General features: G+C 39.1%; 1 long non-coding RNA gene across 1 annotated transcript; it reads left to right on the forward strand.

Moving 5' to 3' along the window:
* LOC109233264 lies at window positions 3,974-7,263 on the forward strand. The gene is made up of 2 exons (XR_002069063.1): window positions 3,974-6,700; window positions 6,853-7,263. It is a non-coding gene; the product is annotated as an uncharacterized LOC109233264 (long non-coding RNA).

Genomic DNA, 15,055 nt, shown 5'->3' on the forward strand with positions numbered 1-15,055 from the left:
TGCCAAAATCGAAGATAGAATCATGTAATATAACCAAAAACGAGTCAAAAAATACTTATCCCAATCCATGCAGTGAAAATCGCTCCAAAATCTCCCAAATCCGAGCTCTATAACTCAAAATGAGATAAAATGAGCTCAAGGTACGAAATATAGTACTTATAAGCACTACCCAAGCAAACCTTTCGCGATGCGAGCCACACTTTGCAATCGCGAAGAACAAAGATGAACTCAGCCAAAAATATGCTTCACATTCGCAATACTGCCCTTGCAAACACGATAAACACACGTACCATAACTATGCAAAAACTCCAACGATCTCATGAACACGAAGATAGAAGTCCCCAGCTCCCCGATGAATCATGATCGCGAACCATCTCCTGTGAACGCGAAGAACAAACCTCTCAACCCTTCGCGAACGCGCTCTTCCTCTCGCGAACATGATCAATAGGCAACAAGAAACTCCAAAACACTATGCCATCACTTCCTTGCCTCCGCGATTGCGAAGAAGACCTGAGGCACCATAACCAGCAAAAAACCAGCAATGCCAAATAGAGACGAAATGGTCCGGAACCACCCCGAAACTCTCCCAGGCCCCTCTGGACCCCGTTCAAAAATACCAAAAAGCTACAAAACATAACGGGGACCTAATCGAGGCCTCAAATCACATATAAAAATATTAAAACCACGAATCGCATATCAAATCAAGCTTATTAAACTATTTTGAATTTCCGAATTCCAAATTCCAAACTTATGCCGAACACGTTTAAATAACTCAGAATCTCCTCAAATTTTGCACACAAGTTTAAAATAACATAAGAAACCTATTCCAACTTCCGGAACAAAAATTCGAACTCGATCATATCAAAGTAAACTCCTGATCAAACCTATGAACTTTTCAAACCTTCAAACTGCCAATTTTCGCCAAATAGTGTCAAAACCTTCTAGAAATAACCAAATGCAAATTCGGGTGTACGCCCAAGTCCAAAATCATCATCCGGATCTAATGAAACCATCACAACTCCAGTCTGAATTTAAGCACACAAAAGTCAAACTTGGTCAACTCTTCCAACTTATAGCTTCCTAATTGAGAACCATTCTTCCAAATCGATATTGAACCACTCTAGAACCAAAATCGAAGATGTACACAGGTCATAATATATCATATGAATCTAATCACGACTATAAACCACCAAACTAAATTCATATACTCAAAAAAACCGATCGAGTCGTTATAGTTGGAAATTTGTGAAGCAGAGTAGGTACTGCAAGATCTTGTTCACAAAGCTATAAAGAAAGTCAAGATCATCAAGGAATGGTTGAAGATGGCTCAAAGTCGCCAAAAATCTTATTCAGGTGTTCGGCATAGAGATTTGGAGTTCAAGAAAAATGAATGGGTATTTCTAAAGGTTTTCCGCCCATGAAAGGCGTAATGTGATATGGGAAGAAAGGAAAATTGAGTCCAAGGTACATTAGACCTTACAAATTGTTGAAAGAAATGGTCAAGTAGCAAATAGGCTGGACTTGCCTCCAAAATTGTCCTTCGTGCATCCAGTGTTCCACATGTCCATGTTTCGAAGTCATAGGTGAGCCCTTGCGTATTATCTCCGCAGAGAGTATTGAAGTGAATGAAGGCTTGACATATAAAGAGGTCCATATCACCATCCTTCATAGACAAGTTTGAAAGTTGAGAACCAATGAACTAGCATCCATCAAGGTGTTATGGTGGAACCAACATGTTGACGAAGCCACTTGGGAAGCGGAGGAAGACATGAAGAAAAGATATTCACACTTTTTTGAAGAGTCGAATGTAAATATGTAAAGGTTATTAGGAGGCCCTTCTTTTATTTAATACATATTTTGTTATGTATAATGTAGACTAGTCGCAACCAATTGAGGAAAATGTTATGATTAATATTATTCATGCTTATGGTGCATCGTAATCCTTGGGAATATGTTTCTAGGTTGGTCTCTATGGCTTTATGACAGGTGGATAGGCTTAAACACAAAAGAAACTCTATCGAAATTTTTGAAAATCTGTGGTCTTACCCAAATTCTAAGGCACTAATAGATTGAGAGTGAACGACCAAGGGTTTGGCATAGTGGTTAAGTGAAAGCTTGAGCAACTTATGAACGCAACGCTGGACTCTAATCATCATTCGAGAACGAATGAACCTAAGGGGGGAAGAATACAAGGAACCGTAAAAATTCATAAGATCTTAAGGCTTTAAAGTTCCAAAACAAACGAAAATGTCGGCGATGCGAAATTCGCCACAGTACAAAAAATTGGACCACACAATTGCCAAAAAAATGGATAAAAGTACCAGCTCCGGAAGCATTATATGGTAATTTTGTGGGAAACAAAATAGGTTTACGGCCACAAATAGGCCGTAGAATTAACTAAAATATACTCCCTCCGTTTCATATTAGATGAGGTACTTTCCTTTTTAGTTTGTTCCAAAACAAATGACACATTTCTAAATTTGGAGATAATTTAATTGTAAACTCTTCATTTTACCCATTTATCCTTAATGAGAACCTTTTATAGCCACACAAATGTCATGGCCCCACAAACCTTTTACCCCTTAAGCTTTTAAGACCACGAATTTAAAATTTTTTTTTCTTAAACTCCGTGCTGAGTCAAACTAGCTCATCTAATATGAAACGGAGGGAGTATCATTTAACGAAGGCCTTTTACAAAGAAATTATGCGACCACAGAACTAGAATGGGAGCTGCAAAGCTACCCACAGAAGTGAAAAGAATATCTGGGTAGAACTAAGGGGAAATCTATGGTGGAATTATGGGGACCACAAAACATGAATGTGAACTGCAAAACTAACTAGGACATCACCAGAGTTGGAGCACCATTATGGGGTCCATTATGCAAACAACTAAATAGGAAAGCAGACCGGAGAGCCGCCCGCGGAGTTGACCAGAATATCTCTTAAATTTGGGAGAAATTAAAAAATAGCCAGATTTACAAGTGGTCATTCAAAAATAGCCACAGTTTCAAAAGTAATCGAAATTCAGCCACTTTTCATGTAAAGATAAATCTGAACGAAAATAGTGTTCAAAATCCAGAAAAATACTCCAGCATAATATATATACTGGAGTTTCAATATAATATACCGGTCCAGCATAATATACTAGAGTTTGGAGCACCGGTGCTCCAGTCTTCAGTATATTATATTGGAGCCAGCAAAGTATACCGGTCTAGCATAATATGCTGGAAGTTTATATGCAGGTGCACTGAACTCCAGTATATTATGCTGGACCGATCTCAATTGCAGCAAAATAGTGGCTATTTTTCAATGACTTGGCAAACGCTGGCTATTTTTGAATGACTAATCCGAAAACTGACTAGACCGTGCTATTTTAACCTTAAATTTTAGGACAGTTATGCGGCCCATTATATGGACAGAAGAGACAAAATAGCACGGTCTAGCCAGTTTTCGGACTGGTCATTCAAAAATAGCCAATGTTTGCCAAGTCATTGAAAAAAAGCCACTAGTTTGTTGCAACAGAGACCGGTCCAGCATAATATACTGGAGTTCAGTACACCTGTGTATGAACTTCCAGCATAATATGCTGGACCGGTATACTTTGCTGGCTCCAGTATAATATACTGAAGACTGGAGCACCGGTGCTCCAAACTCCAGTATATTATGCTGGACCGGTATATTATATTGGAACTCCAGTATATTAGATTGGAGTTTCAGTATAACATACTAGAACCCCAGTATATTATGCTGGAGTATTTTTCCGGATTTTGAACAGTATTTTCGTTCAGATTTATCTTTACATGAAAGTGACTAAATTTCGATTACTATTGAAACTGAGGCTATTTTTGAATGACGACTTGTAAATTTGACTATTTTTAAATTTCTCCCGACACAAGAACATGAAGATGGTCCATTATACAACCATAGAACTGCTCTGAGTGGCATTTTTGTAAAAGCAGATATTCAGTTTTATTTCATATATGAGGGTGAAGTGAGTTCCAAGAGAGAGAAACAGTGGATGTTCTTGAAGGGTCAACCGTTGTAGAGAGAATGAGGAAGTTTCCAACCCTCATACACACCAAGGTAAGGTTATTTTATGGATTTACATCTACTCAACATCACACACAAGGACTAACACAACCTATTCGTGGAATCCTTAGATTCTAAGCTCAATTTTTCATGAACTCAATAGATGAATTTGTAGGACTTTGTTCCAAAAAGGTAATGCTACATCCCAAACTTACATACATAGGTTGCTAATGAGTATATGAGTAGGAATTTAAGTATTGGACATTGTGGGATGGTGATTAGAAGCCATAAGCTCTCAACGTAAAATTTGCGCACCGTAGAGAATGAAGAAGTATTTTATTTGATATATGTGTTAATTGGGAGTGGGTGGTTGGACATGCATGTGTAGTTGAAAGTCATAAATTAACTAAGGATGGTTGTGGAACGAAAGGTGGATGCTGGGTTAATAAATTTCCATTAATGGGTGTTGTAGAGAACTATGTACATTAGGTGTTTGATAAAATACCTAGGAGACCTAGGTGAAAATTGTAATGGACACTGAACAATAGGTTATACTCAAGTTGTTTCTAAAAGAATATGGAAAAATTATGCTTCACACTCTAAAGAATAGAACTCTGGAACAACTTGTACTACTTGATAGTGATATTGAATTGCCTTGGCATGTTGGGGATGAACTCAATATGGTGATGAATGAAGAGGAAAATATTGGAGGTCAACCAGTTTACACGAGGAGAACGAAATCCTATTACAATGGGTTCATTAAGAAGGTGAAGGAGCAGTTGCAATCATGAAAGGGCAAGTTGTTATCTTATGGAGGCAACTAGTGGTTATATCTAATTTCCTTCAAAGCATGCCAATTTACTTGTTATCCGGTGTTAATCCTCCTAGATATATCCTAGATGATCTTCATAGAATTTTTGCGAGGTTTTTCTAAAGCAATAAGGAAGATGGAAGAAGAAAACATTGATCAGCATGGCTAAACCCTTGTCTACCTAGACAAGAAGGTGAATTAGGGTTTAGGTCTTTGTATGACGCTTCCAAAGCTTTATTTTCCAAGTTTTAATGGAAGTTCCGGTCTACTAAATTATTGTGGGCAGATTTTGTATGGAATAACTACTGAGCAGATACCCACTTTGATACAATGGAGAGATGGTTCTCACGTTTAGAAGAAATCGTTGGAGGCTAGAGATTTTATTGAACAAAAAATTTGGTAAGAACCTAAATGTAGTTCCTCCAATGTTTAGTTTGATAACTTGGACCAAATTTGGTGCTTTATGCCATGTTTTTCCTACTGATTTTCCTATTGATGATATATCTAGGATATGGAGGAACTTATGGAGAATGGAAACTAGAATGTACAAAAATTATATTTTTGGATAAAATTGTTGAGAATATTAGGCAGGAGTAGGATACATTAGAGGGTTCTGAGAAATGAGATAGACCTTGGTGGAAGTTAATTAGCTCAGATAAATTCACTGTGAGCAGTGCATGGAACATTCTTAGACATAGGGCTCATATTTCTCCATACTTTAAGAACATGTGAATGGGTTCCTTTCAAAGTATTATTCTTTCTTTGGAGATTGTGAAAATTTAAGGTGCCAACTGATTATGTGCTTACAATAATTGGGTATTCTATATCCTCTCGGTGTTGGTGTTGCCTCAATCCGCAACAGGAAATAATTTCTTACTTATTTCTCACTGGCTCTTTTGTTTCTAGGATATGGAACTATTATGTGACTGCTGCAGGTATTCATGGGCCTTTTGTACAGCTTCACCAAGCTGTTTTCTAGTGGTGGAATGCAGACAACCTAAGTAAACTTAAGCGATTATTTCAAGTTGTCCACGCGATGATATGTTGGCAACTTTGGAAGAGGAGGAACATGGTGATTTATGATGGGAAAATCTCTTTTAAGAGAGTGGTTCATGAGATTAACAACCACCAATATCAGCTGGCCGATGTGAGATATTCTACATAATATTTCTTTTCTTTGGCCATAAATGATTCAGCATTTTTTAAGGGTAGCCCTTGATGGGGTGCAAGTTGGTAAAATGCTCATGTCCTCTGGTAGATTAGTACAAATGTAATTCTGATGGAGCTTCAAGGGGCAATCCATGGCCTAGTTTTGTTGCCTATTATGTTAGAAATAGTGATGGTGGCCTTGTATATGCTATGGTAAGGAGATTGGTGGATACTAACATGACTACTGAGACGATTCTATATAAGAAGGTTTGGATTTCTATGTTTCTAACTTATTGGTGTTAATTGTTGAGACTGACTCATTGACAATAAAGAATGTGTTGGATAGTATTTAGGAGGTGTCATGAAGCATTGTGATGGAGGTTATTGGGATCAATCAATTGAGAAGAAGGGGATAAGTGCAGCTTGCTCATGTGGTGAGGAAAAGGCAAGGCACTGGCATATTATGTTACTAACCTAGTTTTTGATTTTTCAGGTACCATATACTTTGACACATTTCATGCACTTACTACTACAACAAAGAAGATACTTAATGTGGATAAGGCTCAAGTTCCTAACATGAGGTTTAGACCAATAAAAATAAGAGATCCAGGTTGAAAGACAAAGACTCAAATGATCATCAGGACAAACAAGATACTTAGAGAATTAATCTACCCGGCATGCTTTGACGGACACATACACTTGCGGGGAAAGGTTATTGTCTTGTACATTATTATGCAAGTTGTTTAATTTCTTGCACTTTGTAAGATCTCATTACATTGATAGGGGGATAAATATTCGGTTTAATAACTATCCATTGATTCCCTTCACATGTATTAATATTGCATAATGTTATATCTTAATAGGTGGTATGGTTATCACCTAGTTGTTTCACAAATGGGCCAATTACTTACGGATTAGTCACGTTTCATGGGAGGCAATTCATTGGAGATTGGACACAGTCAAAAGACAAAATGCACATTTCAATTTTGCCTTGAAGGATTCTTCTTTTGGTTTTGGTATCATAGCACATGGTGAGAGCTTTGTAGGTGTTGGAGATTGCACCAAACCGAGGCAATTGGACACTTCTGCAGTAATCATCTTGTTGGCTTGTCATTTTGCTTTATTTTATATGTATTGGATTTCTTTATTAGAGTCAACTTAGGATAATTTGTCTCTAAGTTGACATTAGTTTTAGTTCTTACAAAGCTTATTCTTGTACATATTATAATACTTATTTGGTTTGATTTTATGTATATAATTAGCCATTAAGCAATCTTCTTAGCGGTCCTTTTGCTAAAAAAAATTACCTTGAGTGGAGCCAAATGAGTGTTGAGATTTACGTGACTGTAGTTGGAGCGATCCCCTTCCCATTCTCCAAATACCTCCTCTTGCACGCCGCTACAGTAAGTTGTAAGAGCAGGGATAGCTATGTTACAATTAATGCGTTCATGGATATATATTTGACTTTTGAGTTATCTAGGTGTCTTTTATTATTTCAAGAGTATTTAGTTTTTTAATATTATCTCTTAATTTTTTAAGAAGTCTTTATAGGAACTTGTGATGCATGTTCCTTGTTAGTTCTTGAATAGTAATTTGAGTAGTATAAATAGAGATGTATTTGGTGGTTGTAATCATCAAGTGGACTTAAGTAGCCTAATACAACTTGAGCATTCTCTAAGAAAAACATTCTCTTTTCCTAAAAATTGGTATCAGAGCGGTTTACGATCTTAATCTAGGGTTAACTGAAGAAAAATAATGATGACATCAAACACTAGAGAAGGTGTTGATTCTTCAATTCTTCTAACTGCATTTTTTGATGGAAATGACTTTGAATATTGGAAGATTAGAATGAGAACTTATCAAAAATTGAAGTCTTGTGGACAATTGTTGCAAATGGTTATGAAGAACCATAAGATGATGATGACCTTTCAATAGTAGAGATGCAAAACCTTGAGGCTAAGCGTCGTCAAGATGCAAAAGCCTTGAGCAAAATTCAAATGGGAGTCTTCGTTTTTCACAAAAGTTGCTACATATGATACTTCAAAGCAAGCTTGGGAGTATCTGAAAGCTGAGGTATATGGTGATGAAAAGGTACTCACTATCAATCTTCAAAACCTTAGAAGAGAAATTCAAAAATTTGAAGATGATAGAATCTGAAAAAAAATAGATGAATATTGCAGAAGAGTCATGAATATTGTCAATGAAACGAGAAATCATGATGACGAAATTTCTGGCCAACAAGTTATGAAAAATATGAATACATTGCTATCACTGAAGAGACGAAAGATCTTTCTAAGCTTTCCGTCAAAGAGCTCGTGCACATGAGAAGCGAAAAAAAAATTCATGGTAATCAACCAGAAGAGGCAGCTTTCTAGTCCAAGACCAATGAGAATTTTAAAAAATTCTCAAAGAATCAACTAAAAAAGAAGTATAGTCGACAAAAGAAGCAGGATCGTGATGACTTCACCAAGAAGAATACCGAAAAAGTTGAGAAGAATACTAGTCATTTTTGTAAAATTTGCAAAAAGACTAATCATAATGCAGAAAATAATTGTCACGGAGGCATGCCCCAATGCAACTTTTGTAAAAAGTTTGGCCACATTGAGAAAGTTTGTAAGCACAAGCAACAAGAGCAAGCCAACTTTTATGAGAAAAAAAAAAGTACAAGAAAAAGAAGAGAACCTTTTCTATGCATCTCAATCTGATGCTTCAAAAAAAAAAAGTAATGAATGCTATGTTGACAGCGCTTGTACCAATCACATGTGTGGAGACAAAAAGACTTTCATTTCAATTAATCTCGGTGTCACTTCTAAAGTGAGAATGGGAAATAGAGTGTTACTTGACGCCAAAGGTAATTGTATCATTTCAATCAACACAAAAATAAGCATTAAGCAAATTCATGATGTTCTTTATGTTCCAGACTTGGAAGAAAATTTTCTTAGTATTGATCAGCACATAAAAAATAGTTATTCTCTTTTGTTTAGGAGTGATCTTTGTAAAATTTATGACAAAACTGAGCCAAATCAAGTCATTGGTGAAGCAAAGATGATAAACACAAACCTTTACAACTTCATTATAATGCATTAAAAGTGAAGTTGTAAATGATTCATGGCTTTGGCACAAAAGATTTTGTCACTTGAATTTTAATGGCTTGAGCTCCTAAAAAAAAGGCATGGTACAAGGTCTTCCCAAAATACATACTGAGGTGGATCCATGTGAAAGTTGTATTATGGGAAAGCAACACAGAAAATCTTTTTCAAAAGGAAAATCTTGGACAGCAAGTTCACCATTGCAAATAATCCATACAGACTTTTGCGGACCAATGAAGACTCTATCTTTGGGAAGCCAAAGGTACTTTCTAATTTTTGTTGATGATTATTCAAGAATGAATTGGGTTTATTTCTTGAAAGAAAATTTCAGAAACATTTGATGTTTACCTTGAAAATGGTAATAACAATTAGATTTGATTTTGTGGTTCTAAAAATATGTGATCTATTTTTATGCTAGTTGTTAAGTCCTAGATGCTAAGTGACGGGATTAGAAAATAATATAAGAGATTGAAGATGGCCTTAGAAACCAAACCAAATGGTTGAGAATCGGGGCCTCGAGCTAGCGCGTGCGGGGCCTCGATGCCAAGTTAGATGCCCAGCTAAGGGCGGTCGATGTGGGATTAACAACTATTAGGGTTGTGATTGCGGCTCTTTATGACCAGTAACGAGCAATAAATGAAGAATGATTGTCACGCCCCAATCCTCGAGGAGCGCGACCGGCGCGCAACTGAGCGAACCCGGTCAAGCAAGCCTACTAGCCTTTCCTACCCGACTCACTCAATACCCGAAGACGGAATGCATCACCAATTATTAAACACGGGAGAGAGAGAGTTGTTATATAAATGCATACACGTTGCTAGTTAAATTTTTACTTAAATACAACATGCCATAGTTAAGTTTCCAAAAGTACACACAGTTGACAATCTATTAGAGAAAAGTTTCAAAGTACACCGTGATCCTATGACAACCCCAGCACCCATACATGACCCACATAAACGTCTACGGAGCCTCTAAGGATACAAAAGACCAAAATGACAATACCGGCGACAAGGCCCCGACTATACCTCAAAATAGGGAAATTTGTACAAAAGAAGAACTACAAGACCCCTGGGAGAAATGGGGGCTCACCAAGCCTGCTGTGGAAAGAGAAAGAGAGCACCACTATCTGCGATCGGCGCTATACAGCAACGGAACCACCTACATCCATTCAAAGATGTAGCGCCCCCAACAAAAGGGACGTTAGTACTGTCGAATAGTACTAGTAGGTAAGGCAAACACAATTCTTAATAGGATGAATAATGAACAAATAGAAAGCAGTTATAACATCAACAAGTACTTCACAGGATTACAAGGAAACACCAATTAAGGTTCACATAGTTCCGGTTAAGTCTTGCCGTTCCTTTAGGTTAATATTCTGTAGTGCCGAGTGCCATAACCCATAATGCCACCGTGATTTTATATGCAGGCCGGTCTCGGCCCGACCAGCTAAGTCATCCCAAGTGAGACATAACCAAATTCATAATGATAACGAAAGTCCAACATAAATTCCACCATGTGTTTAGCATGGCGTCCGATCTCGGCCCGATCGGCTAAGCCATCTCACTTGGGACATAACCTCTTTCAATCATCCATTTCATTTACATTTCTTTTCATCTTTCATTACTTGACACAAGCAGCCCCATTTATTAAGTAGTTCTTGGCACTTGGACACGTTTTCTAATTCAAGTCTTTCTCTTTATTATTTTTCCAAATATCGCCAATAACCATGTCAACAAGTGCTATCAAATAAGGCATGCGCACACAAGGAAAAGAAAAGAAAACAAAAGGGAAGCTTGGAGAACATGATCACATTTTCAAATAGCATGATTTCAGGGCAACACTTAGAACAAACATGGAACATAAATCTATCACCCCAATACATAAAGGCAAACCATTTAGTATGATCAATTCAGAACTCACGCCAAATATTCGGACACCAAGAGTTCAATTCTAAGAAGAAGAGGGTTAGCCATACATACCTCAATGGAGCTTTTTCTTAAACTCTTACAATAATTCCGGAACTCTTAGCCACCTCGATCTATTTTATGAGAATTACAAGTTGATCCAACAATTAGAGAGATAATCAAGATTCTAGCTCACTTGAGCATACTCTCAAGCACTAAGTGTGCATTATGAATTTTAAGGTCTTTTGTGAAAAATTCTATTATCCTACACCCCATTTGTTACATTCTTAGCTCACAATCTTCCCATACCCTTTTATCATTCATGCGTGCAAGACAATCAACCGTTATACCCATGAACCCATTTGTTAATTACTTATTTTAGTAGGAATTTCGAAATCTAAGGTTAGAGCACAAGTTCTTACCTCTTAGGATGAAGACCCAGTAACTTTACTTGATAATCTTCAAGGATTTGGGCAAGGATTGAGTAAAGGCTTGGTGGGGATCACTTTCTCCCTCTAGAACTCTTGCTCTCACTCTAAATGTAATAGAAATTAGCTCAAGAGGGTCTAATTGGGTGATTTTAATAGAATGGGGTTGGGTTTTAAAAGTTAGAAAATAGGAGCCCCGACTCAATCTGCGATCGCATATGCGACCGCATAACTGATATGCAGCCCGCAAAAGGGATCGCAAAAGTGGCCCTCAAGACCTCGATACACTGCCTGGGTATGCGACCAATATGCGGTCCGCATACCTGTTCTGTGGTCGCCTAATGCACCGCAGAACTGCCTATACAAAAATCCCAAGGAGGCTATGCGACGACTATGCGACCCGAATATCGATTATACGATCGCATAATTGGCCGCATAGTTGTCCTAAAATTGGCCAACACACTGACCCACTCTGCGGCAGATATGCGGCTCGCATTGCTATTATGCGGCCGCATAATGGGCCGCAAAAACGCGCTCTTCTGAAAAACATTTTTCCTTAACGTTTTAATGAACAGATCACCCAAAAGGTTCGAGCCGCGGCGAGTTGGCACTACCAGATTTCGGGTTCTTCAGTAAAAATTTTACGGGGCCTTACAACGATTAATGATATATAATAAATATAAACAAAGAAATAAATGTAAGCAACAGAGCCAAATAGAGAGTATGTTTAGAGAGAAGAAAGAATGTTCTTGTATTAAATAAAGCATCTTGTGTATTCGATCCCTTTACAAAATGACAAGGATCCACTTTATATAAGGAGGGAAATCCCATCATAGTACATGAGTAATTATTACAAAGAAACATAGTTGGAACAACTACTTACTAGTTTGGTACAGACTAGTGTTTCCCTTGCAGGCTTTGTCAGTCTTGATCATGTGTCTTGGGAACTTCCCGTTGGTGTAACGTAGCCATTGATTGTACTGCCTCGAGGTCGATCATCACGACCCTCAGCGGCAAACTCTGAGCTAGACTCCGAGCCTCCCGGGGGTGGTCTTTTTCGAGGCGCCCTAGTGGTCACAAAATCGAGCCATCTGATTTTTACCGTATACAGATAGTCCCCGTATTTCTTAGAATAAAATGATAAGAAATGATCTTGACACCGATCCCCTCGAGCCTCTTGCGATGATGTCATGCTCATGATGTCAGCTTTTCCGATAACTAAGACGTCCCATCGATACGTCTTTCCGAGAAACACTTGATGTAGTGCCACTTTACTTTCTCAAGGCGATAATATTGCCGCTGATCCGTTTCCCAACGGGCATTGATTGCGCATGCCGATCCGTTCTCCCAAGACATTGATTGCGCCGTCGGCACGTTTCCCAGAGGCATTGATTGCTCTGTTGGTCACGCTCCCTCCTTTCTGTAAATGGAAGCTTCCTTGAACCAAAACTTCATTCAGTCTTTCTTCAACAATCTTCGGCTCCTTACTTCTCTTCATCTTTATCCCATTTTATTTCCCATGTTTAAAGCCTATGGCCGCAAGGTCATACGACAGTGTTCTTGTCAGTTGTATTATGGCTCTTTCTCAGAGTTTTCCCTTACTGAATGGGATCGCACTGGTTTTTTGTTGTTGTTGTTGTTGTTACTGATGTCATTGTTGGCTCGAGACAACGAGATAGGGGTGCCGATTTCTTCCTACTTAGGAAGGTATTCGAACTTTACACCGATGCTCAAGAGGACGTTCGAACTTTACATAGCTGGTCACCTCCCTTCTTCGGCTGGGTGTGGCGCTTCACCCCTTTTGTTTTCCATGAGTGAAGCGGTGCTACCAGCTACTAACCTGCACGGCACAATGTTCCAAGAAGTGGACTCAAAGTAGTCGTGCCGGCAAGGCCTGCTAAGAGCTTTTGCTCTTTGGAGAGCCACGGCCCCCTCTTCATCTTTTTCTGCTTCTTAATCGTTTTCTGCTTCTTCCTCATCCTTGAAGGTGCCGTTTGGAAGGTCGAGGTGGGGCCCCAAAGAAACGATTCTCGAAGGCATTGCTCCCGAGGATGTTCCCCCAAGAGCAGACTAGACTTTTAGCTGTTACTTTTGCTTCTTTGTTTCTGTATAAGGACCCTTCGTGGGCTTTGTAATTGTATGTAAGGTCCCTTCATGGGCTTTTTATAATCAACGTTTATTAATGCAAAGAAGTTTCTTCAATTCGTCTCTAATTTATGTTGGATTTTCCTTTATTTACGTTTGTGAAGAATCTGAGTGCATGACTCTACTGATCGGTCCGAATATCGGGCCCGGGTGTAGGTATTTCCTTGGTTCCTGATTGATTAGTACGATATCCTATGGAGTCCTTTGTCATCCCTCAGACTAAGCCCGGGTTAGATAGATACAAGCTTAGGCCGCCGGGACCGCCGAGTGAAAATAGGGCTTCGAATTTGTAGAACGAAACCTAACCTTTCAGACCCCGTCGATAGTCCTCGAGGGGGAACTTGCTTGGTCGTCCGAGAATAAAGATAGCCTTTAGGCTTTCGAAAGCAGTCCCCGAGCGAGAGTTTCCTCAACCTCGGGTGACCTGAAAACTTGCTTTGAACTTAGAGCGGAGATAACCTTAAGGCATTGCAAATAGACCACGGACGAGGGTTCTCCTGGGTTCAGATAACCCCTAGATTAAAGTAACCGAGAGGACGTTTAACTGGACCCGAAGGCGAGAAATAGACCTAAGGTTTTATCAGTGGTTTTTGAGTAAAACTTGGCTCAAGCTCAGGTAGCTCGGGGGGCAGATAATTGGGTAAATGACCCGCACTTGCAATAGCAGAAATCATTAAGGTAGGGTACCACCTCGAGGTCAAGCCCACATGAGTACGTTTTTTAGAACTTATCTTCTTTTTGACAGAGGTCCTCGAGATCGGGTACCATCTCGAGGCTTCCAGTGATATCAATGGCTCCTTGTAGCCTACCTTCTTTTTTTTTGACAAGTGTCCTCGAGATCGGGTACCATCCCGAGGCTTGTAATGGCATCAATGGTTCCTTAGAGCCTACCTTCTTCTTTTTTGACAAGGTTCCTCGAGATCGGGTACCATCTCGAGGCTTGTTATGATATCAATGGCTCCTTAGAGCCTATCTTCCTTTTGATAGAAGACCTCGATATCAGGTACCATCTCGAGGCTTGTAATGATATCAATGGCTCCTTTGAGCCTATCTTCCTTCTGATAGAGGCCCTCGAGATCGAGTACCATCTCGAGGCTTGTTGATGTGGGGGTTTTTGATCCCTAAAATGCCATTCGACCGCATAAATTGCATGACATGGTTATAAGACGATCGAGGAGATCGCTCCGGTACGTCTCCCAAAGTGATAGTGGCTTAGCCAATATTTTTAACTGGCCTTTGAGGTGGGCGGATAGTCACCGCTTGCTTCTATATATAGTTTTGTCTTCTCTTTTTTAGGGATTCCGCTATCCTGAGTATAGAGTTCTCCTCTCTGTGTTAGGCTCTTCACTACTTTAACTTGGGAATCCTTGCTCAGATTTTTCGCTCCAATTTTCTAACTTTGCCACAGTTATGATTGCTGTGCCAGGATTCATCCGGCAAGGAGAAGGGAGTTCCGCCTCTGATCCCTGCTTGGTTGGTGGTGCGTCGCCAGAGTCAGGC

This window comes from Nicotiana attenuata, chromosome 10 (assembly GCF_001879085.1).
Source record: "Nicotiana attenuata strain UT chromosome 10, NIATTr2, whole genome shotgun sequence".
Classification (NCBI taxonomy): Eukaryota; Viridiplantae; Streptophyta; class Magnoliopsida; order Solanales; family Solanaceae; genus Nicotiana; species Nicotiana attenuata.